This window comes from Gymnodraco acuticeps, unplaced genomic scaffold (genome assembly GCF_902827175.1).
Source record: "Gymnodraco acuticeps unplaced genomic scaffold, fGymAcu1.1, whole genome shotgun sequence".
In the NCBI taxonomy this organism is placed as follows: Eukaryota; Metazoa; Chordata; class Actinopteri; order Perciformes; family Bathydraconidae; genus Gymnodraco; species Gymnodraco acuticeps.
The window spans coordinates 450,340-474,110 of NW_022992343.1; the positions used below are offsets into that span (position 1 = coordinate 450,340).

Consider the following 23,771-nt stretch of genomic DNA (forward strand, 5'->3'; position numbering starts at 1 on the left):
GAAGGTCTTAAGCGTACTCTTAAAAACAGATAGGCTGTCTGCCGCCCAAACACAAACTGGAAGCTGATTTCACAAAAGTGGAGCTTGATAAGAAAAGGCTCTGGCTCCCATTGTACTTTTAGAGACTCTAGGAACAACCAACAACCCTGCGTTCTTGGAACGCAATGCCCTAGTAGGACAGTAGGGTATAATGAGTTCTTTAAGGTAAGATGGCGCCTGCCCATTAAGGGCTTAGTAGGCGAGAAGAAGAATTTTAAATGATATACTGTGTTCTATAGGGAGCCAGTGTAAGGCAGCCAGAACAGGAGTAATGTGATCCCTTTTCCTAACTCTGGTTAGTACACGAGCTGCAGCATTTTGAATCAGCTGAAGCAACTTAACTGACTTTTTGGTACACCCTGATAATAAAGAGTTACAATAATCCAGCCTAGAAGTAACAAATGCATGGACTAGTTTCTCTGCATCGTTTTCAGGCAAGATATGCCTGATTTTTTGCAATGTTGCGTAGATGAAAGAAGGCAGTCCTTGAGATTGATTTTATGTGGGCGTTAAAGAATAAATCCTGATCAAATATAACACCAAGGTTCCTTACAGTCTCACTGGAGGCCAAACTAATGCCATCCATAGTTGTGTATCATCCGCATAATAGTGGGAATTTACAGAATGATTCCTTATAATATTGCCTAGCGGAAGCATATATAGTGTGAACAAAATAGGTCCAAGCACTGAGCCCTGTGGCACTCCATGGCTAACTTTGGTTTGCATGGAAGATTCATCGTTGACACACAAACTGAGAGCGTTCAGATAGATAGGACCTAAACCAGCCTAAAGCAGTTCCCTTTATGCCAACTAAGTCTTTGCAATAGGATATCATGGTCGATATCAAATGCAGCACTGAGATCGAGCAAAGCAAGAATAGAGACAAGTCCTTTGTCTGAGGTTATGAGAAGGTCATTTGTGACTTTAACCAGAGCTGTCTCTGTGCTATGATGTGTTCTAAAGCCAGGCTGAAAATATTCAAATAAATCATTGTTTTTTAAAGGTAGAAACCGGCTCGCGATCGCTAGAATTTGAAAATACACGACCGGAGAAAATCTGCCACTTCCTTATAGAGCAGGGGTGGGCAAACTTTTTGGCTCGGGGGCCAGTAGCAGATCGGTGAAAAAATATTTAGCTGTCCACTCCTCATTATACACTCGGCACTCAATGTTGACTTTTCTTTTCTTTGGTCCACTCATTGTTACAGATGAAGGTTCAAAGGTGAATTAGGTTCAAAGGTGAATTATTGCGTCTATGCGTCATTGTTTGCGTCATGACGTAACCGTTTACGTGCCTTCTTATGACCCACACAGCTTTTTACGTCGCTGATTTTCTCCGCAACACCGCTCACAACAACATCAATAGAGGACTGCGTCGGGTAGTTTTTAATTATACGAAGCCAGATTAAATTAAAGAACTACTTCTGCAACCTTGTACCTTTCTCCAGAGTGCCGTGGTGTATTGTTTATTAATGTGGTTCAGCTGCATTACTGCCTGCTGCAGTGCTGCTCGTCTACCGGAGTTTATTCTCCCGTTAACTCGCAGCAGCGGCCGCTGTAAAGTTTTCATTGTCTGACTGTCACACAAGCAGCTGATAAATATCCCACATCCCCATAAGTGAATGTGTTTTAGTCTGAAAGCTGTTTGGCATCACAACGGTGTTATGAAAGTTTCTCTGGCATTCTACAGGTGATGTTAGCTAATCTGACTATCTTGACTACTACTCTATGTTGCTATCATATTGTGGCATAAGCCGTTTTCTACACGCATATTTTACCAAAGTAGTTTTCGTTATGATTTTACTTGTGATGGCCACATGTATTGATTGCAATAATACAAAACAACAGGAAAACGTCTGCCTCTTCACAATGGTCAATAACAGTGAACGGATGGTTATTAAAGTAAGGTAAAATAAACAGAATCACACTAAGCCTGGTTAGTGTTGCCTGACTTTATATATGTGTGTGGTCACGTTCTAGTCACTTTGCTCAGCGCTACTGATTGTTACAGCTTGTATTCGCCGTACTCGCCATGAACTGTTATTGCTCAGGTTCATCTCGACCCCTTCCAATGTAAGCGTAACATATTTGGTTCTTGGATCTTGCCAGGTTGCGGAGTGGGGCCAGCTGAGAGAATTGACCAGACTCCAGCAAAGGTCAATTGTGTCTAGAGTGCGCCATCTAGTGGGATCAACTGAAATGCCGGGTATTGCAGGAAAAAGGAAAAATGAATGCGGTCTTTACTATAATTTGGACAATTTTGTACCAATATTCGGCGGCCCGGATTCAAAAGCCCAACGGGCCGTATATGGCCCGCGGGCCTTAGTTTGCCCATGCTTGTTATAGAGCCCCTCCTCCAACACACACAAACGCGCACATGACCAATGAGGGCACAAGATAAGTTTGTGCACAGATGGAAGGCTGACAGGCAGGTAAGCCATCCAGTTATTTTAGCCGGGCCGGCTCAGATGATTGGTTGTACTTTTTACAGTATTACGGCTTCCACAGATGACATTTTTTTATGGATTTTTTGTCAAAGCACTAAAGATATTCATTGCTATCGGGATGTTAAGAGCATTCCATGGAATATAACAAAAAGTGTATCTCGAGCCGGTTTCTCAAACTTACATACCCTACCTTTAAGTAATCACACAACTGTTTTGCGACCACTTTCTCAATAATTTTTGAGAGGAACGGAAGATTAGAAATAGGTCTATAATTGGCTAAAACCTCTGGATCGAGGTTGTGCTTTTTAAGAAGAGGTTTTATCACTGCTACTTTAAATGATTGTGGAACATAGCCTGATAATAAATACATATTCATAATATTTAATAAAGAAGTGCTAATTAATGGAAAAACTTCCTTTAACAGCTTAGTTGGAATTGGGTCTAAGATACACGTTGATGGTTTGGACAAAATAATCATTGAGTTCAATTGTTCAAGGTTTATGGCTGAAAAGCATTCTAATTTACTATCTAGTTTAATATTATAACTTACGTTTCTGGGAGCTGTTGATAACACTATACTGGTCAAAGGCAAGAGGTCATTAATTTTGTTTCTAAGAGTAACAATTGTATCATTAAAAAAGCACATCAAATCATTACTACTGAGTGCTATGGGAATAGAAGGCTCAATCGAGCTGTGGCTTTCTGTCAGCCTGGCTACAGTGCTGAAAAAAAATCTTGCATTATTCTTATTCTCATCTATTAATGAAGAGTAGTAAGCTGCTCTCGCTTTACGCAGTGCTTTCTTATATTCATTGAGAGTAATATGCCAAATTAAACGAGATTCTTCGAGTTTAGTGGAACGCCATATCCTTTCAAGTTGTCTCGACTTTTGCTTTATTTTGCGGGTTTCGGCATTATGCCATGGAGCTAATCTATGTTGTTTTATTTTCTTCTTTTTCAAAGGAGCAACAGAGTCTAATTTTATTCGCAGCGCATCTGTAGCACTATCAACAACATGATCAATTTGGGATGGTGTGCATTTTGTATAAGGTTCCTCCCTTACATGCAGACATGCTATCGAGTTAAGTATAGGTGGAATCTCTTCCTTAAATTTAGCTATAGCACTAACAGATAGGTTTCTGCTGCAGGAGCTTTTGACTAATGCTTTGTAGTCTAGTAACAGTACTTCAAAAGTTACCAAAAAATTCTCGGATAAAGCAGGATTATGCGGTTCGACTAATAGTTGCTCAATTTCAATACCATAAGTCAGAACAAGGTCGAGAGTGTGATTATAGCAGTGGGTTGGTTTATTTACACTCTGACAAAAACCAACAGAATCTAATATAGAGTTAAATGAAAAAGTAAGGCTATTTTTATCATCGTCAACATGAATATTAAAGTCACCTACGATAATTACTTTATCTGTTTTAAGTACCAAAGTTGATCAAAACTCAAAGAATTCTGATAAAAAATTCTGAATAAGGACCTGGTGCACGGTACACTGTAACAAATAAGATTGGCTGCACAGTTTTCCAGGTCGGATGCGTAAGACTAAAAACGAGACTTTCAAAGGAGGTATAATTTAATTTTGGTTTAGTATTGATAAGTAAACTTGAGTCAAAGATTGCTGCAACTCCACCTCCTCGGCCTGTGCCTCGGGCAATATGAGTATTGATATGGCTCGGTGGAGTGGCTTCATTTATGCTGACATATTCTTCATGTCTCAACCAAGTTTCAGTGAGACAGCATATATCAATATTATAATCTGATATTAAATCATTTACCAATATTGCTTTAGATGCTTTAGATGCTGGACTTCGAATCAGAGGGTAGCAAGTTCGAGTCCCACTGCAGTCAGCATGTCGTTGTGTCCCTGGGCAAGACACTTCACCCCAAATTGTTCCTGTGGGGATTGTCCACAGTACTGAATGTATGGAAGTCGCTTTGGATAAAAGCGTCTAACAAATGACATGTAATGTAATAATGCTAGAGATCTTATGTTTAAGAGTCCACATTTAATCTTCCTGTTTTGTTGCACTGTAGTAGTTGTTACATTTACTTTTATTAAGTTATTATGTATGACACCTCTATTAGGTTTACTTTAAATTGTCCTTGGGCAGACACACACACCGTTAATATTGGATATTTTATTGGAGAGAGCGCAGAGAAGCGTGTAAAACTGCGACTCTTCCTCCTGGTCTCAACTCCAGTTTGTCATGGATTAAGTCCACAAAGCTCTGAAATGTTTGCTGAAATGAGATCTGCACCTTCCAAAGTAGGATGAATGCCGTCTCTCTTAATCAGACCAGGTTTTCCCCAGAAGGCTGTCCAATTATTTACGAAGCCCACATCATTTGCTGGGCACCACCGAGACAACCAGCGCTGAAACGATGACATGCGGCTATACATGTCATCATTGATCAGATTGGGGAGGGGACCAGAGAAAATTACGGTGTCCGACATTGTTTGAGCATAACTACACACTGTCGGAGTTTTGAGGTTTTTACAACCCAACTCGGCTCCGCGTGTCGTTTTGGCGAGTCCTGCTTAAAATCATAACAGGAAGGAAATCAGGAAACACCAGGATACCAGTTTAAACAATAATCTGTTTTAATTATAAAAGGTAATAATGCAATGCAATATAATACATTACAATACAATATAATACAATATAATATACTGTAATGTAAGGAGTACTCCTGCCCTGGTTCGCGTGCTGCGTAGATCCTTCGGTCCTGGCAGCCCGAACGCCAGGACTCAACAGGAGATATACAAGAATAAAACAGGAGGGGTTAGGTCAGCTGGTCATCTTTTCAGGTCATCTCATTGGGAGATGCAAAAGATGCTGTGTCACAGTGAATCAGCGCGTGCCAGCAGAGAACAAAACAGGCTCACTTTGCAACAAAACACATCTTATCATGTAGCTTATCACACAAGTCATATGTGTTTCTTTATGAAAGCCATACTTGTTGGAAATGTAACAGTCATCATCTCATGACCTCCTCAAGACCAGCTATCCAACAAAGCTTAACTGTCTTCATACCTCTGAACTTCCATCCACCCGAAGTCAGCTTACCCAGAATCAGAAGGACCATTGTCTCTCTTAACTGTGTGACTCAATTCTCAAGGCCTGCAGGATGCGCATCATTAACTTAAGAAGAATTTAACCATTATATCTAATGGTTAACCAAGAAAAACACTCAAAGGGGTAATCTTTTCACTCAAAACAGAACTCACAAGTAATTCTGCATTTTACCCCTCAAAAATAGCCTAAAAACACCCTTTTGATAAAAGGGTAAAAGTGGAAGAAAAAGACTATTGCGCTAATCTACTTTTAAGAAAAAGGGAACATTGTTTCAGGAATCTATAAAAAACCTCTCTATATTTAAGAGGAAAAATGTACTTTGTTCCTTCAACTATTAACACACAGGAATGTATAAACCCACACATATATTAGGGATAACATGATGCAATACACCTCTTATATATGGGTGACATTAAAATGAATATACCAAAAATATGCTGCATCACATTTTCTGCATAATACTTTACATCAATTTCCACAACACCGACGCTACATTAACTTTAGTGCATTCTGATTGGCGTAAACGAACATCATTACCACCGACGTGTATAACAATCTTACTGTATTTACGTTTATTCTTAGCCAGCAGTTTAAGATGCGCCTTAACGTCGCCCGCTCTGGCCCCCGGAATGCATGTGACTGTGGAGGCTTTGGTCTCTAAATTCACGTGTCTCATAATAGAGCTACCAATAACCAGAGTTGGCTTCTCAGCGGGTGTCTCGCTGAGTTGGGAAAATCTGTTAGATACGTGAACGCAGAGGCGCGGGAAGGTATTTTGAGTGGGGGGTGGTGGACTTCGCACAAAAGCGCGAGCACCAGGGGCGCTACAGTGGAATGTTCTACTGCAACTCTCCCCACACGCAAACACACAGTACACCCGCGACTGTTACAATGAAGGCTCGATAATCAGTTCACGGCATATAGGCAGGGGTAAAGTGCTATTTTTTTTACGAGTGGGAAGTGGACCTCACCTCCTCTAGGGGGGTCCGGGGGGATGCTCCCCCGGGAAGATTTTTTTTAAATATTGAAGTTAAAAGCATCAATCTGGTGCACTTTGAGAGTAACATTAAGAGATACATCTCTCAACATCCAGATGAAACACAACTGTAATCAGATGTTCTTTTTCTTTATGAATATTTTACAAATCACTCCCCTTTCAAACTGTTTTACTGCCATATAGTATTTCATAACTGTTTTTCCTTTATTCTCTTGTTTTTTTTATAACTATAATGATCATATGAAGGTGTGCCACGGAAATAATCTTTTGAATAATTTGTGACCAAACCGTTTGAGACCCACTGAGATAACTTAGACTAAAGTTAACTATCTAAACCCTCAGAGAGTCCTTTAGCTCACCTGAGTCTCTCAGTCTCCTCCAGATTGTTGTGGAACAAACAGCTCCTTATGTCCGTTAGTGCAGCTAGCTAATCAGATGCTAACATCTCTCTCTCTCTCTCTCTCTCTCTCTCTCTCTCTCTCTCCTCTCTCTCTACTCTCTCTCTCCTCTCTCTCTCTCTCCTCCTCTCTCTCTCTCTCTCTCTCTCTCTCTCTCTCTCTCTCTCTCTCTCTCTCTCTCTGTAGAATTGTCCGGGGCTACGACTGGTAGGAGCCACCTCTTGCCGGTCCGCACCGACTAACATGGGCTTTACTGTAGCTGAGTTACTTTAAAAAATGCGGAGCCGGGCTTCTATGGCCTCCAACCTAGCAACTGTACTACATTTAACCATTTAACACATGTAGGCCTATCGGTACCAGTAAAGGAGGAAGGGAAGTAACCAAACATAAGACAGATAGAGCAGGAAACAGCACCCGATTCTCTCTTTGAGCTCTGTTTTTGGTCTCCTCCATCTACTGAGGGTAATATCTGTCTCTTTAGCTGCTAAATGCTCCACATTGTTCCCCAGTTAGTGTGCTTTTCTATTTATTATTCTATCTATAGATTCAACCGAAACACCATAGTAATGTTTTAACATTGTCAATAGTATTATTATAATACAAATACAGATTACAGTCACTTGTACAAATATTTGAGTTCACTGTCAGATGACTCAGAGTTCCGACCTTCAGGATGGCTAAATGCACAGACATGCTGAACTCTGTACTAATTGTTATTAACAAATAGCAGAATAAGAAACCTTAAGGTAGCAGCTTCTCGTGTTTAACCACCACAGACAGTTTAATCAGTTCAAGCTTTGAATTATTACAAACTTTGCCGATCATATCTGCTAATTCTTAAACATTAATTCGACCATTAAAATGGAACTTGTCAGTTGTCTGGTTTGTGTAGTCTGCACTATCGCAAGTTGTCTACATTTGTATGTGGTTCCAGAATAATAACATCTGATAATAAGTAGTTGAATTTTACACATTGACTTTTATAGGAGCTTGAAAGGGAAGGGACCTGGAAAAGATAAAAAAAACATATATTTTCTCAAGCTTCACACAAGAAGATAAAGTGCAATTGACCTTTCTCAGGTTAAATGAATAACAAGTGCTGTGGTTTTGGACATATTTTCTTTGCTGAGTTGTTGCTGAGTTGGGACGCCCCCCTACAAGTGTCATTTGTCTGAGTAAAATGCTCCGGGCCTCAGGAGGCAGAAAGAGAATTTCCATTTCACACTTGGCTGAAACTCCAGATTGGCTTAGCTCACCCAACAGAGACCTTTCAATGGCCTACATTATGCCAAGTAGATTCAATCATGCGAGAGGAAAAACAGTATGTAGCTACACATTTATACTTTAAGCATTTGGCCGAGTCAGAGTGAGTTATACAAAATGAAAAAACAAGAATAAATCATCATATTCTTATTCCAAGTGGCCTGATAACAAGAACAAGTTGCAAAATGCTAAAACATTTCAGAGCAATTCAGGAACCCCTCAATCCTGGCAGTATTGCAGTTTTCAAACGAGATTATGTTCCTGCTGAGCTACAGTGTTATTTCACATGCTGTGCCACATCTATGCATTCTCCCTTTTCAGGTATCAGGTTCCACTGATGCAAAGCAAAATATATTGGCCGTTGGACAGAAATGCATAAATGAAAGCAACATTATTCAGATGCAAGGGTTAAAGGAAGTTGAAATGGGGAGGTTGAGGGACATTAGGACTTCAGGTCTGAATATGAAGTATAGAATTCCCAAATGTTCTATTGATAATCACTGCCATGTGCGGAATATATGTGTGCATGTGTTTTGACTCAAATGCTAGCAGTATTCTTCTTGTCTGCATACTTTGTGTTCAAATTACAAATTAAAAAGTAGATCAACTAGATGGCAAATAATGAGAACATCTTTCCTGTGTAAGACCGTGCATCTGTAGTCCTTAAGAAGGGAGACGTGTGTCTCTGTTGTAGGTCAAATGTAATTATCATTTCATGGTGTTTGGCAATGTGTAGGGATTACATTTTTTAAAGTTTTTTTTCGTGTGTTTGGTTAGATGCCTGATATACTGTAAGATCTGTGCTTATCACAAGCTTATCAAACAGATGTTCACGTTATATTCTATGACATCAAAAACATCATTAAATATCAAATAAAACACACATTCTCTCACACACACACACACACACACACACACACACACACACACACACCACACACACACACACACACACACACACACACACACACACAAACAGCTTCGTGCTGTGATCTGTATTGTTTTTATGACCTGAGAATTTCATAACATTTTGAAAAAAAAAGACTAGATGTGAAGTATAATGTTGCAGGTGGATGGACTCCAGTGGCGAACTGTCAGGGCCTTCAAGGTATTCAGAGAATACCCTGGAACACTCAGATAAAACAAACAAAAAATCGATTTAATTATATAAATAAAATGTAATAAAATGTATATACAATGAATAAATGAGAATCGTATCTGTGTTGTTGATCTGTAATATTACAGTGTTACGTTGATTTGTTTGTCCTTCTCGGACCATGCACTACGCATTTCAGTGGTTTTGTGTTAGAAAATAAAGCAACCAATCAGATCTTGTTCTGGGTCTCTGGGTAGAATATCCTTCAACAAGGTATTCTACATCCTTGATAGAATGCCCTGGCCGTTGCACTGAATGAGAACGTACGTTTGGACTGACAGTTTGATCAACCAATCATATATTGATTTGTAGCCAATGGGCGTATTCTTTCAGAGTTTCCCTCGGTTCCAGGGTATTCTAGAAGGCCCGCTGGTTAGCTGGCTAGAGACAGAGGATCTAGATTCTAGATCAGGGGTCGGCAACAGGCGGACCGTGGTGTACGGACTCATTCATGTTCATCCTGCCCACTGGGAGCACAAAACCAGTGTGTCTCATTTGTTCAGAGACCGTGGCGCTCATTAAAAGTGCCAACGTGAAACGCCACTATGAGACCAAACACAAAGTGTTTGACCAAACATTCCCTCTCAACTCAGAACTGAGGTCACAAAAAATAAGCAGTCTGAGAGCCCAATATGATCATTCCACCAGGATCCTGACCCATTCATTCACTGCCCAACAACGTGCTAATGAATGTTCCCCTCAGAGTGGCTTGGATTTTGGGTCAAAACAAAAAAACATTTACTGATGGAGAGGTTGTCAAGGAGTGCATGAGTGCAGTAGCTCAAACCTTGCTTGAGGGAAAACAAAAAGAAGAGCTTTGTGAACAAATTAAGCAAATACCTTTGTCAGCATCATCAGCCACAAAGAGGAGTGAAGTATTAACCCAGGATGTGCTAGCCCAGCTGGATGAAGCCCTTCATAAGGCACCCTGTGTAAGCTTGGCTGTAGATGAGTCCACTGATGTTTCTGACAATGCTCAGCTGTTCATTTATGTAAGGTTCTTCAACAAAGACAAGAAAGTGTTCTGTGAAGACATGTTAGGTGTAACTCCCCTTCAGACCAGTACAAGAGGAGAGGACATCTACCTGGCCATTAAGGAGATGTTAACGAAGCGAGGAATAGAGCCAAAACAAGTGGTTTCAACAGATGGAGCCCCTGCCATGATAGAGAGAGAGAAAGAAGCTGTGTCAAGAATGAAAGAGGATAATCCTGAGCTCATCTCTTAACATTGCATCATCCATCAATCTGTCCTGTGCTCCTCCCTGTCAGATGAGCATGCTGAGGTGATGAACACAATGATACATGTTCTCAGGGCGTCCTCTTCCTATCAGCATCGCATGCTCAGGGAATTCCTCAGAGAAGTTGATGCAAACGCTGATGATCTTTTGCTGCACAACAATGTGAGATGGCTCAGCAAAGGCAGGGTGTTGGAGCGCTTTTGGTCCATCAGAAGGGAAGTAGCAGCTTTCTTGGCAGAGATGGGAAGTCAGAAGGCAACACAGTTTTCTCTCTTTTTAGAAGATGAGAAAAAGATGGATAATGTGGCCTTTTTGGTTGACATCACTTTGCATCTGAATGAACTGAATTTGAAGCTACAGGGCAAGGACAATTCAATTTGTGAATTGATGACAGCTGTCCGCTCCTTTCAGAGGAAACTTGAAGTGTTCAAGGAAGATCTGCAGGGAGACTGTGCACACTTCCCAGCAGTGCAGGAACAGGTTCAGGGACAGAGAAATGTGTCTTCTTTTGTTGGCTTTGTAGATAAGCTGATTGTAAACTTCAGCAAACGTTTTGACAGCTTCAGCTTTGGACGGCAGCTCACCACGTTCATTCAGAACCCATTTCTTATTGCAGATGTCAGGGAGTTCTCAAAGGAAGTCACACAGCACTTCAAGGGGGCAAATGCTGGGCCTCTCCAGATGCAACTGGTAGATCTCCAAGCAGACATGGCCCTGAAAGAGCAACTTGGAAGAACTGACCCTGCCACTTTCTGGCTCAAAACAGTCTCTGAGACAGCTTTCCCAGGTCTGAGGAAAGTAGCTCTATATATATATTCACCATGTTTGGCTCCACATACTGTACAGCTGCGAGGCAGCTTTCTCCACAATGAACATTATTAAAACAAAATATCGTTCCAGGCTAACCAATGAGAACCTGCATGTGTGTATGAGAATGGCCCTGACACCATTTCAGCCCAGATTTAAACTCCTGGCAGGACAAGCTCCAGCTCAATTCTTACACTGAACCAAAAAAAAGCGAGTGAGGGACTGCAATATAAGAGGGAAAGAAAGAGAAACTTCCAAAGAAACCGCACAACTTCCACATTTTGAAAACTATTGGAAAACAGTTAAGGTAAATCTGTTTCAGATCACAGAAGATCACTATATCCTTATAACTCTCCCACACACCCCCTGCCGGAAATGCCTTGATTGGACTCCTTTGTTTACTTCTATAACATAGTGACATCACTGTGTAACTCTCGCATTTATATTGGCTAACACTCCAACACATTGTACGTGATAGGCTAAGGAGCGGTTGGTAAGCAGTTGACCAATCACAACAGAGCCGGACAGCTAACCAATCAGAGCAGACTGGGCTCTGGTTTTAGACAGAGGGTGAAAAGAGGTGCTGCAGCACAGGCAGTATGAGTAAAAATAAAGCATGTAAACATGACATAGTATTGCACAAAATGCAAATATATAGCTGCAAATGAGCAGTTAGCTTTAATGCCATATTTCTACATGTAAAAAAACATCGCCGCACACATTATTATATTTTTTAACAGAACGGAATCTACTTCACATGGGTTTACAAACTTTACATCCCTGTGTAGGTAAAAGCTGTGTCTCAGAGGGGAATTACTGTCAGAAACATGTCTAACGGCTGTAAGGACAGACTAAACAGAAGCACAAATCACAGACGCTAGATTCATCCTGCTGTTTCACAAATCTCAATGCAACTATAAATAAAGGACTTTACCGCACAAAGTTCAATAGCACATTACGGTATGGACAGGTACAAAGGGATTAAGTGTATAATTCTAATGAAATTAATGAACATATCTTGCAAAAACTGGTAAACTCATTAAATCCTATAAGTAACTTTCTGGCAGTAGTTTAGCGTTGAACTGCAGTAACAGCTGTAGGACCCTCCGGTAACCATAAAACTTGCAAAGTGCATCCTTCCTTATCTTCTGCAGAACTCATCAGACTGTGGCCCCGGGCAGATTTAATTACAGAAGCGGCTGCTTGTGCATAATACTTAATCATTAGTCCAATAACATCAGCCTGAGATTGAAAAACATGTCAGGCTCACTTTACCTGCGTTCTTTTAACAAACTAATGAGCCTATACTGTAGCTTTTTATTTATAGCTTTGTTTTTTTTCTTGTGGTCTACTTGAACTGTGGTGTCAGTTCTATTAATCAAGACAGTTAGTATATAATAATTAATATTGGAGCAGTAGCCATCATATTAGTTTTTACTTTAAACACTTTGAGATGACAGTTGAGATGTCCATTTCAAGGAATTTTCTCATCATGGAGTGAGAAATACAATTCCTCCATCCTCGCTAGGGATGGGTATCGTTTGAAATTTATCGATTCCGATTTCGATTCCGGTTCTGCTTATCGATTCCGGTTCTTATCGATTCCCCGTTTCGATTCCAAAATTGTAAAATAAAGAGGTCAAACGTTTAGATAACAAAAATATATTTATTCTTAAAAGCTTTAACTGAAATTGTTACTAAAAAATATACATGCAATACAAATGTATTGCACAATAGCTGTGCTTTATTTTAACTGAGCTATGCCTGTGGCAAGCTATTAACAGGCATTACACTTTGCCTTTTATTTTTTAGTGTAGTGGAGCCTCACTTCAGAGTGTTTACCGCGACCTATCTTTGGTGTTATGAAGTGACTGAGCTCGTGAAATGTCTACGGGAGGGCGGGGGAGCATCGCTGCGGGGCAACTGTGGACCTCTGTCGCCTGTCAGCGCAATTTATATGATGCCGTTTAAAAAAATGAAGGGCGGTGCCGGCCGTCAGCGTACCGAGCCGGCCGTCAACGGCCCGCTGACGACCGGACGTTCTGTGATTCTCCAGGTCCGCCCTGTATTCCACCGGGTCACCGCAGCACCGCGGTGCAGACGGACCCGCTGGAATACAGGGTCTACCGCGTTTAGGAACCGTTAAGCAGAACCGAAATTGTGTATTTTGTATGGGTACCCGGTACCCGGCATTTTCTTATCGGTTCTCATCTGGAACCGAGTTTCGGTTCCCAACCCTAATCCTCGCATACCTCTCTCAAATCCATGTAGGAGGAAACTAAAATGTGACTTAACTTGTGGGCTTATTAACTTTAACTGAAACATTTTTATTTGTTTTAATCTGCATCCTCTGCATTCTAGAAGGATGCTTATTGGAGCAACTTTCAACATGCTTGGATCATTGTATACATGCATGCTTTAGCTGCAACTGTAAAGCTAAAGGACTAGGACTGAGATGATTTGTGTTGATAATTATAATCCCCATCATATTGAGTTCACTCTGGCAAATGCAATAGACACTGGGATATCTTTTATTCATTACTGTATAATGCAACTCACTTTACTTTTGATTTGAAAAAAAGTGTGAATTAATGAATTGCTGGAAAGATGTGTAAAGGGCCACAACTAGCCAACAATCAACAAGTTAAGACTGTCAGCAAAACGGAATCAAGAGAAAAAACGAAATACATGTTATGAGCATGATCAGGCGAAAAAGGGCTGAATCACTAAAGTTGTGTTGCACAAACCTGACCTGTGTGTGAGGAGTTAAGGGCAGGTGCATATAGAGAGTGGCTGATACAAAATAATGAGATACATGTGTGCAGATCAGGTGACTGATGATGGCAAGAAAAGCTGAGAGCTACTGCAAAAAGATTGAATTGTAACACCGTGACATATAAACTACCGCATCTAAAACTATGAGCCTGTTGTTGGCCTCTGTGTACAACAACTAAAAAACAACCATTCTTGGAGCGTAACAGATAACATGTAATGGATAACATCATCAGGAAACAAAGAAAAGGTAACTGTGTAACTGATGATAATCTAAACGCCTAATTCACCTTGATCCTAAAACTCTCCTATCTTTATCCAGTTTCCCTCTGAAAACGAACAGCTCCTTCAGATTTCATATCAACCTGCCACAGCTCGTACTCCTGGTTGATTCGATTCATTACAAACTAAAAAGACCTCCAAGTCAAATAAGACAGCTAAAAACTTTGCTTTTCATCCCTTCAAATAAAGCACACATCAGTATTTTTCCCATTTAAAAAAAATTTCTTTAATTTTACACATTGGCAAATTCAAAATGTGTCTGTTAAACCACCCCTACACATACACACACACAGTGATGAAAAGTTGATGAGCAGCGATTGGAGGAAAGTGTGTGTGTTCAGCATGTTTAGGGCTCTGTTTAAATGGTGTTGACAGCAGGGCTAATGGAGGGGAGGACCATGGAGAGTTGCTATGATTACAAACCCAGAACTTCTCTCCTCCTCCTCCTCCTCTTCTTCTACTTTCCATTTCATCCTCCTCCTGTCGCACGCATAAAGGCCCAGACACACCGGGCCGATTTCGACCGTCAATAGATGTCTGGCCGTCGATGAGCGTCGTGTCGCCCTACTCAGATTGGTGTGTCCCGCACCGTTGTGTCTTTTCAAAGGCTGTCGGTCAAATAAATCACTCTGATTGGCTGTTCAGCTTAGCGAATCAGTGCATAAGAAGCTAAACGGAAGAGAGGGACTCAAACAAACGATTAAGAAGGCAAACACAGACGGCTATTCTTTTTCATTTTCATCTCAGCTGGACGCAAGAGTTTATTTTTCATCATAGCGATCTGGAATGAAGAAACCGAAGACCAACGCACACGCTATTTGTTGTTTGTTTATATCACGCAGTCTGTCTTCCGGTTGTTGCCTCTTTTTAATGACGAATACACACTACTGCTGGGAAGGAGAGTTATTGCCACTCACGCATGCGCAGTTCGTACGTGCTACTTGGCCGTCGGCTGAAGTCTTTGCGGTGTGTTCCAGTGCGACTGTTGGCCAAGACGCAGGAGACGTGAGGCGACACACACCGGGCCGATTTAATAATAACAATAAGCACAATGAGAGGACTAATGGTCTTCTCTTTTATACCACTTTCTATTGGAGACAATATACAACTTAATGTGAAATTAACTGTGCCATGTCACATAGGGTTGGGATGGATGATTGGCTGTGTTGTGTGAATATAAAGGTAGGCAACTGTTGCATAGCACAGAGGAGATGGCAAAAGTAAATATACTTTTTTCTCACCTAAAGCATCTCTCCTCCTCTTCGTACCCCTGCCTGCTCCTCCCGCATTAGACTCTGTAGTTGGACCTCATGACCTCAGCTTTATGACTCACCCGGCCTGAAAAAGGGTGTCTACGATGGCTGGTACTAAGAGGTGTTATGGACGGTCCACTTCTCCCTTTTGTATTTGGGGGGCGTGAAGGTGAGAGGAAGACTACTGTCATGTGGGCTGTGTTGCTTTACGTCCTCCAAAAGATCATTTAGTCTTGATATCACCGTACACATGAATGTCTCATCCTGTAGGTGGTATGTGTGCTCAGTAATTTCCCGCAATAAGGTCCCACACTGCTGTCGTTTCCTATCTCTTGAGGACTTTGAGTGGTTGCCACTGTTCTTGGAATGGGTGTCCTCCGTGCAGTCAGGGGTGTTGGGGGTGTCCTCCGTGCAGTCAGGGGTGTTGGGGGTGTCCTCCGTGCAGACAGGGGTGCTCGGGTGTCCTCCGTGCAGACAGGGGTGCTCGGGGTGTCCTCCGTGCAGACAGGGGTGCTCGGGTGTCCTCCGTGCAGACAGGGGTGTTGGGGGTGTCCTCCGTGCAGACAGGGGTGCTCGGGGTGTCCTCCGTGCAGACAGGGGTGCTCGGGGTGTCCTCCGTGCAGACAGGGGTGTTGGGGGTGTCGTCCGTGCAGACAGGGGTGCTCGGGGTGTCCTCCGTGCAGACAGGGGTGCTCGGGGTGTCCTCCGTGCAGACAGGGCTGCTCGGGGTGTCCTCCATGCAGACAAGGGCATCCGCTAAGGAGGTAGTGATTGCATCTGTTTGGGATGTAGTTAAGCAAATAACATCCAGTTTTCCCTGTAGGTCTCACTGAGACTCTCCCAACCACAACCCTCAATTGTGTTGAATACCACACAAAAGTGAGTGCAGGGCAGTAAATGTCTTTGCCAATCTTGGCAGGTACATGATGGACTGATGGAACCACGGCCAAAAGACACCAGGTGTGTGGCTGATGTTGTCAGGCTTTTCACACAGAACACTCCTTTTTCTCATCCTGTGACGGCTCCTTTGAAGTCGAGTGACCGAAAGTGTCTGTCCAGGATGTGTTGTGCAATGGCACGTGGCCTGTTTTGGAGGTACTGTGGAAGGTTTGTGTTGTACTTCCGGTACCCATCGGAGAACATAACATTCAGCTCAATGTACCTTTAAAAATAAATAAGCAATATGATAGATACGATTTATGAGTTTAAAATAGTAAGCAATGTAATAAGGGAAGAAATCAAATGATCAACATGTGCTTACTTCTGGTAAGCCTTGGGCAGAAAGTCTGAGACCACCACTGTCAGCAGTTCACTCAGACTGCAGTTCTTATAGCCTTCAAGGAACGTGTGCTTGAGGGTCTTGTTTTGCCTCTCCACTCCATTGTTGGTGTAGATGGCTACCTTGAGGGATTCCGTCTTGTAGACATTCACCCATCTCTGAAGAGAAAGACATGACATTGTTGAAAATAACTTAACCATATTGATAGTATATTATTAAGACAAATCTTAGTTATGGACAACATCCAGAGGACATTAATCTACCTTGGCTTGGGGTAGCCATTTGGTGTTGAACCACCTCCTCAATCTTTCATTTGTGAGCCAGTTGGTGTTTGTCTGGAGGACCAGAATGTGCCTTTTAAACTCCTCCTCAGTGTGTGAGTGAGCAATGACCCGAAGAAGGCGTAGGATCTCATCCTGTGAGCACACCCCGTTACTCAACCCACGCCTTCTCCCGATGAAAGTCACAGAGAATGACTTTGGAATCTACAAGAAATAATATTTAGAAACATTTAGCTGTCATCCAATGGATGCAAAAACAATACATGTTATCTCAATGCCCTCTTCCACATTGCAAGTGTTTTAAGTATGAGGTATGTCACATTATTTCAAACCTCCATCCATGCTTTCACATCTTACCATTGAACACTTCCTCCAGGGCGCAGATTTCTGCCTCACAGAAGTCCACCATGAAGTGGGAGGGCTTCCAATCAGGATTCCAATCCTTGAACACCTGAAGTGCCTCTTTAATATCATAAGTGCTCTCTGACTGTGTGACAAACACTCCCCCAATAACATAGTTCACATTTGTCCTCACACAAAAAAGCGGAACAGAATATGGGCATGTGCGATATGTTGCATCAAGCAGACACATCTGCTGTCCGTACAACAGGAGAAGCCGCTGTTGCCAGGAAGTCTGCAAGCAGAACAGCAACTTGGTCACAGAACCATCATCCTTCTCTTCACTGGGCCTGTATACAATATGTATATCCTACTGTGTCCATGTGTCCACCAAGACATTTTGTGAAAATCATGTTCCCATATTATAAGCAATATGATCAACGTTAATGCATGCATGTTTGTATATTAGTTTGCTTCCATGTCCTAACAATGCAGTCAATACCCGTACTACTAAAATAGTTCTGCTTACCTGCAGATTAACTTCGTCAATATTTGACCGCCTTGTGCTGGCCTTTGTCCTCTGGATGATATTCCATATGTCCTTGTCCAGAGGGTAGAATCTCCTCCTGGTAGGAGGAGGAGGATCCACACCCTTAAACAGTTCACTAATTACAAATGTCCTAATGTGCCTTCGGATCTCTCCAATCTTTCTCGCTCCTGCCAATGCCAGCCTTTCTATGAATAATTCCACCGTTGGATTAACAGGCTCTCGGACATCAGCTGCCTATAATGGAAAATAAACAGTTGGCAATACCTATTTTCATTGATTAGAACAGTCTAGATTTCTTTAATATAACAAAAAAACACATAAACCTATATAACTAATAAATTAGTAAATTAATTAATTAAATAATCAAAACTTCAGTGAGGCAGCCATGCTAAATCTAAATCTAAAGCATTATATTTGTAATATTTTCTCTTGTGAAGGCAAAGGACAGATCGAAGTTTAAGTCGAGGTAGAGTGGACTCGGTAAGTCCAAGTTTTAAATGCTCTTAAAATAAATATTATTTAAAAAATAGTTTTTATGACAAATGTATTTCACTGACCTGTCCCAAAACTGGGTGGTTTCGATGCTCTTCAATTTTGGGAAAGTATGCTGCGAAGAGCTCTACTGTCTTTACTTTGCTCTGGTCATCTTTAAATGCCTGTTTCAGTTGTTGGGATGCCTCCCGCTTCCCTTTTTCATTGTTGACAGATATCTACAAATACAGAAACATGTGTGTTTGTGTAAAGACATTAAATACATGATCATTAGGAAAGGAAATATAAAGTTAAAGTGCCTACTTTATATTCAGGGAACTTCATCAATTGCAAAACATTGATCATAGCTGGGCAATCCATTTTCTTGGTGTTTTGCACCAGACATCGCCTTCCTCAACTAAAATATCAGTCTCACATGAGAAAAGCTCTCTCTCTCTCTCTCTCTCTCTCTCTCTCTCTCTCTCTCTCTCTCTCTCTCTCTCTCTCTCTCTCGTTCTCTCTCTATCTCTCTCTCTCTCTCTCTCTCTCGCTCTCTCTCTCTCTCTCTCTCTCTCTCTCAAACACACAGATATACTCACTATTTGCTCTTCCCGGTTTCTTTTGGCACTGGCATTCTTATCTACGCCTTGATGGCAAACATAGGCAAGGCAAGGCAAGGCAAGTTTATTTATATAGCACTTTCCAACACAAGGCAATTCAAAGTGCTTTACAAAAAATGAAAGAGATTAAGAAAATGGCATTTAAAATCAGTCATTAAAACATAGGTATTTTTGCCAACCACCAATGGTTCTCCATCAAATGGGACATGTTTTATGTCCCATTGTATTTTTTTACACAAATTCAAATCTGAGAAGGACAACATGATTATTTATTTGCCTTCTTTTAGTCAACCTTTTAAATGTCTGACAGTTTAAAAGCTAACATCAATTATAAACTCACCTCTTTTGCCAAAACATTTGTCCTTCTTTGTTGATACAAATGTGGTCTTTGTTTCCTCCTCATATATCCTCAGACTATTGTTTAAATGTCCTAGAGATTTAAACTGACAAACTTGTCTGTCATCCATCCTTCCTCTTCTCAGACCCGCGATTGGACGATCTTCCCGCGTCCCGCCCACCCCGACCCTTTCCGAGCGCTTCCGAGCCGCTCCGATTACAACGAGAACGTGACGTCATATTTACACTAGACGGATCCTTTCTAGACATAACCGTGTTCTTTGGTGTCAGTTTGGTGTGTAGCAGCCTTAAGAGATACATATTAAGAGAGGAAGACAGTCAGCTTTGCACAGACAGAATGATGTCTCTTTATCCGTCTGTTGTCCACAGGGACAGAAACACACAGAAGCCAATAATAGATGGATGAAGAGAAAATGCATTATTTCTCAGCTGTGAAAATAAAGAGGCTGTAGAAAGACTCAGAGAGAGAGGAATGATCGTGCGTTCCAGACTGAGACAGATAAAAAATGTGGACAGACACACAGCGGCCATATTGGATTTAGATCAGACTCAGTTGGGAAATAGAAAGTGGAGTGGAGGTAAACAGACAGCATTTAGTCATCCTGTCAACACTTACATTCTGTTGTGTTGATCTATGACTTTCTTCAATTTGTAGGCATACTTAACCAACAAAATGACCATTAATATATAAATGACTCCCCTTGAACTGTTGAAGAAAGGTTTTGTTTCTTGAGCCACGATGAACAGAGACTAGGAAAATAGAGAAAGGTCTTGATGTCTTGAAATAAATGGGGGCCAAAGTTGACTTCAAATCTTTAGAAAACATTGGTTGACAGACACTCACACAACTCCAATGGGTAATGTGCTGGGATGCAGTCATTCATGAAAAAAGAACAAAATACACACTTACATACCAAAAATGTACACACGGCATCTATTGCACGTCTGTCCGTCCTGGGAGAGGGATCCCTCCTCTGTTGCTCTCCCTGAGGTTTCTCCCATTTTTCACTTTAAACTGGGTTTTCTCCGGAAGTTTTTCCTTGTACGATGTGAGGGTCTAAGGACAGACGGTGTCGTATTGTCATACTGATATTTTGTACAAACTGTAAAGTCCACTGAGACAAATGTAACATTTGTGATATTGGGCTATATAAATAAACATTGATTGAAAAAAAGAAAGAATGTACTCACAATATCCTTTTAAATTATTTGATTGATTTAAAAATGATCGTATACGATACTTACGCTAAGAAAAACATTGTCTGTTCCCCTGCGTACCAACGTCTGGAACTGTGACGACAGCAAAGTAACTTTAAATGACGGCAGAACTGTTCAACGTTTTCTGTATCTAACTATCCAAATGTGTTCACATTTGCTTTTCCATGAACCAGTCTTTAAACACTGCCAGATCCCATACTGTGTTCCTGTTAGTGTTTACTTCCTATTCCTAATGTTTTTTTCAGAAGTGTTTTAAATGTTAAGGTTTTAGCAATAGTGCATGTGTTTCAGAAGTAGTGAGCATATGACATTACAATAATATAAACAACACAAAGAGTAAAAACAATAGAAAGTAATACAAGATAAATGTAATATTTTCTAAAAAAGTATGTTTTTAAAAGACCAGATTCACTGCAATTCAACAGAGCCACAATATTTCAAATTGATCCTAAATTTAAATGAACACCTCTCAAAAACTGAACATTACAACCTTTATGAAAATATTATTTGTTTCAGGACTGTTTGATGACAACCAATTTACTAAGGCCTGTTTTCAAATTCAGAAACCAACCAGTATTTCTTATCATTTCAGTGTTTTTGCCAAGATGAAGTGAACCTGGCAGAACCTGAGCCCCGACAGCAACACAGTTTGAATGCTTCCATCAGAAGAAAACACAACATAAAAGTAAGAAACTTATGTTTGGTTGGTTCTCTTTGAACCTCGCTGTGCACAATCCATGTTGGAGGACAGACTACTTTTCCTAAAACTCAAGATAAGACTTCTTGTCAGTTCCTAGTTAGTCTCTCTGTCTTGATGCTGCTGCTCTGATGAAAGTCTGAAGATTGTTTCTGATAAAATAAACACCCAGGATTTAAAATGTAATCCACATCTGGATTATCCAAAGTTATCATGGACATAGTTCACACACTGCTGTTTATTGATGAACATAAGATCAGGAGTGTGTTCATCAACTTGTCAGTAGACACAGATGTGGACTGTCACTGTGAATGTGTGTGTACGTGAACATCTAAGTGTGTCGGAAAGTACAGATGTTCGTATCTTTTTGAGGATTCAAGCCAGGTGTGTGTGTGTGTGTGCGTGTGCGTGTGCGTGTGTGCGTGTGTCTCCTTAGGAATATAGATATGTACACTGTGTGAAGAGTTTATGTCAATACATTTAGGAGATTAAGTTACTTTAGAGTCTTTTAATCTTTGCTCTTGCTCGGCTTAAACACACAGGAACTGTGGATATCACTACATAACACACCACACGGCGGGGAAGAGGGGGGAGAAGGGGGACACCAGGCAGGGGGAGAGGAGTGAAGGGAGGTCTGCAGAGTGAGTTAAAAAGGTGAGGGTAAACGAATAGAGGTAAAAGAGAGTGACAGAGACAGGATGGAGGCAGAGATAAAGACATCTGAGAAAATTGAAAATATGTGAGAGGCGATGTGAAAAAGGACTGAAACATGAAGCCAAAGAAAGGACAACTGCAGAGGAGGACAACTCTTCTAACACACGTTCTCTTCACTCCTTTAAACTACTTTTTTGGTACATTATTTCCTGTGGAAGAACTGAATTTAATCGGTCCGCCTCTGTCACCGTTTCTCATTTTTGTTCCACTGTCATCAACCTCATTTCCAGCAGCAGACAACTGTAAGAAGAAGAAAAAAGGTTATAAAGAGGCCCTACGCTTTTTGGGTTTCCCTTTCCTGTAGTGTGTTATTTATGTTTTAGTGCATGTAAATGGTCTGCAAAGGCTAAAATCCCTGTGTTCCCTTCAGAGGGAGTTTCTCTCCCACACACTCCTTTGTTTACTTCCTGAACATAGTGACATCACTAAAGTATTTAACACTTGCACTCCAACACATGTGATAGACATCTGTAAGCGGTTGACCAATAACAAGAGAGCGGGCCAGCTAACCAATCAGGGCAGACTGGGCTCTGGTTTCAGACAGAGGGTGAAAAGAGGTGCTGTAGCACAGGCAGTATGAGACCAATAAAGAGCTTATTGAACATTAAATGTGAACATGTCACAGTAGAGGCAGTAATATAAATATGAACCTAAAAATATATGTTTTAATATAATAAAAAACACAATTTGAGTGTAAGGCATTACATTTATTTTGTAGTGCCAATACTTTACTTATACAGGGACCTCATACTGTTCTCAGCACTAATGTTGTTGTATATTCATATGAACTATGATTACATTTCAGTGATTTCGTTACAATTGATTCAATGGGCAGTTGTGGGTACACTAAGGAAAAGTATCTGAATCCATTTGAAGTTTGACATATTTTGGTGGGCTTTCACAGTTTTTTCGGACAAATATGGTCAAAGATTTCTCAAAAAGTGGAGCATTTGAACTCTTAAACCCCAGTTTTCTGAGTTTGACCTCTTCCCCCTCATTTCTTCTCTAGATCACTTTTTATTTTTCTCTCCAAACTAACTCTAAACATTTTTGACAGAGCAGAATGGAAGCTGTTAACAACATTTGAGTTCATTGCTATTCCACTCACATAAAACAACAATCGATCAGATTTCTTTAAAAACAGAAAGCCTCAGTTGTGGGCAAAGGTATAATGGATGTTAATAGTTAAAGTTGATTATACAAAAGTTATGTGTTTATCTAGCAGGCAGTGACACAACCAGGTAAATTCACCTCTAAAAGCCACTTTGTTTAACACTAGAACCGCCAGAGGTCGCTGTATACCAAAAACTGCCAACGGGTCAAATGTACCCGCTTTTGATTTTCAAGGTAAAATGTTCTTTTATTTATCATCCAGAACAGTGAGTTTTGATCGCACAGGGATGAAACTTATACCAATAGAATCTGTGGACTCTCAGCTTTTCATATGATATCGTTTGTGCAGATAGCGTGAAGTATAAAATATCGCTACCAGTGCTGATTTAAACGCTT

The 23,771-nt window shown here is 40.9% G+C and overlaps 1 protein-coding gene and 1 pseudogene across 1 annotated transcript in view; one reads left to right on the forward strand and one right to left on the reverse strand.

Moving 5' to 3' along the window:
- The window catches only part of ripor3 (RIPOR family member 3), a 121,642-nt gene that overhangs the window by 11,961 nt on the left and 85,910 nt on the right, over window positions 1-23,771 (forward strand).
- On the reverse strand, window positions 16,529-18,831 carry LOC117541535 (annotated as a pseudogene).